We start from the raw sequence: 2,048 nt of genomic DNA on the forward strand, positions 1-2,048 counted from the left end.
CCTGGGCCCGGGCTCCTGGCTGGCACCCGCCTCTGAATGGTTCGTGAATCTAGTACAGCCAGCCACGCTGCACCACCCTGCAGCTCCCGGCTGTGCCACCTCGGGCAGGGGCCACACTGGGCCTCCGTCTCCTCTTCTGGCCAGGCAGGTGGGGATCGCACCTATTGCACTCCACTGGGGGGGCACGAGGACTGGGCGCAGCTGCACTGGGAGGGGCTCAGTGCACACCTGCCCTGAGTGCAAGGGACATCGAACGGTTCACGGAAAAATGGGATTAAAACAGCTTCCTGGGCCAGCAGATGGCCCGAGGTCAAGGCACTGGATCCCACATGGCCAAATGCATGGCTCAAGTCCCAGACCTGGCAGCTTGAAAATCACACCGGGGGGACCAGCAGTTGGCGTAATGGCTATGTCACTGGACTCCCATGTAGTCGACCACGGTTCAAGTCCCGGACCTGGTGACTTAAATTCACACTGGGTGCGTGTGTGTGTGTGTGTGTACCCAAGATCCTGAGAGGATAGAGAAGGGATTGCGGTGTGGTTGTCCCTTCCGGAGGTGATTTCTCTCTCTCTCTCTCTCTCTCTCTCTGTGTGTCTTTCTGGCAAGCACACGTGCCCTATAGCAAAAGCTCTCCAAAAAAAAAGAAAAAAGGAAAAGAAAAGAAAATCACACTGAGCACGTGTGCATGCCCAAATTCTGAAGGCGTGGAGGAGAGGGGACTGTGGCCAGCCGTCCCACCTGGGGGCGCTTTCTTACTGCCCCCAACCCTGACTCTGTCCTTTAGCAAAAATTAAAATAATAACAGGAGTTTTCTGTGATGCAAAAGGATTTTGAAATCCACCCAACTCTTTCATGACGCGCATTTTCCGTGAAGACCCTGGTCCCATCCCATCTGGCATGAATTCTGACGTATGGGTGACGGGGCAGACACGTGCAGGGGCTGAGACCCGGGAAGCACCTGCCCACAGCACTCCCGGCCTGTCTGCTGGGAACCGTTCAGCTCTCCCCCTCACGCCCTGTGGGGTGCCAGATGAGACTGAAGCCCACCCTCAGCCGTGGACCCGAGGAGCCTAATGGAAGTCAGACCCAGAGTCTGAGGGATGGCTGCGGGGGGTGGGGCAGGTACGGGGAGCAGGGGACAGCAGGGCCGTGCAGGGCCCAAGTGGAGAGGGTGACAGCCTGGGCCCAACAGCACCAGGACCCTGAGCCCAGCTTGGGGCATCACAGTCTCTCAGAGAACTTTTCCTCTGCTTCTGTGGGTTTCGGTGTGTTCCCCCAGCATATGCACATGTACACACACGCACACACACAGGAGCTCCAGTTCATGCGCACCCTCCCTCTGTGCCATGAGAGCATGCCGGAGCCCAGGGGGCAAGGGGCGCTGGTTGGCCTGGCCCTATGGTGTGATCCGGCCATGAGCTCTGGGCCTCCTCCCTGCTCACTCCCCAAGACGCTGCACTGGGGTACTGTGGGTGCTTAGGGCCCACTGGATGGACGCACAGCAAATGGCCGGGGAGCACTCACCTGGGGCCCTACGCCTGGGAATCCTGCACCTGTGGACGCTGTACCCAGAGACCCTGCACCTGGGAAGCCCACACCTGGGGGCTCGGCACCCGGGGAGCCTGCGCCCAAGGAGCCTGCATCTGGAAGGCCCGTAACTGGGGAGCCTGAGCCCAGAGATACGGTCTAAACCGCAGCCCTGACGCCTCTGCCCAGGTAACATGCCCCGGGACCGGCAGGAGATGAGAATGCAGGCCCCACCGCCCAGGCACAATGGCTCGCAGACAGACGGACGGAGGCTGCTGTGGGCACTGTTCCCACCCAGCATCCTCGTCTCTGTTGGACCTGCCCACCGCCCTCAGGTCTGGCAGACCCTACCCTCCCAGCGCCCAAGTCCCCCCTCCTTGCTCGTCACAGCGGCTGGCCCCAGCATGGACACAGATCCAATTGGAGAAACCAGGGAGGGGCTCTCCGCTGGAGTTGGTGGGGCAGGGTGTCAGCTCAGGGCTGCTCCTGGCCACCCCCGCCGTGCAGGGAGGCCTCCGAG

General features: G+C 61.1%; 1 protein-coding gene across 1 annotated transcript in view; it reads right to left on the reverse strand.

Moving 5' to 3' along the window:
* The window catches only part of TPRA1 (transmembrane protein adipocyte associated 1), a gene marked incomplete in the record, with an annotated part of 11,598 nt that overhangs the window by 4,115 nt on the left and 5,435 nt on the right, over positions 1-2,048 (reverse strand).

Source organism: Tupaia chinensis, unplaced genomic scaffold (genome assembly GCF_000334495.1).
Source record: "Tupaia chinensis unplaced genomic scaffold, TupChi_1.0 Scaffold147500_2, whole genome shotgun sequence".
Classification (NCBI taxonomy): Eukaryota; Metazoa; Chordata; class Mammalia; order Scandentia; family Tupaiidae; genus Tupaia; species Tupaia belangeri.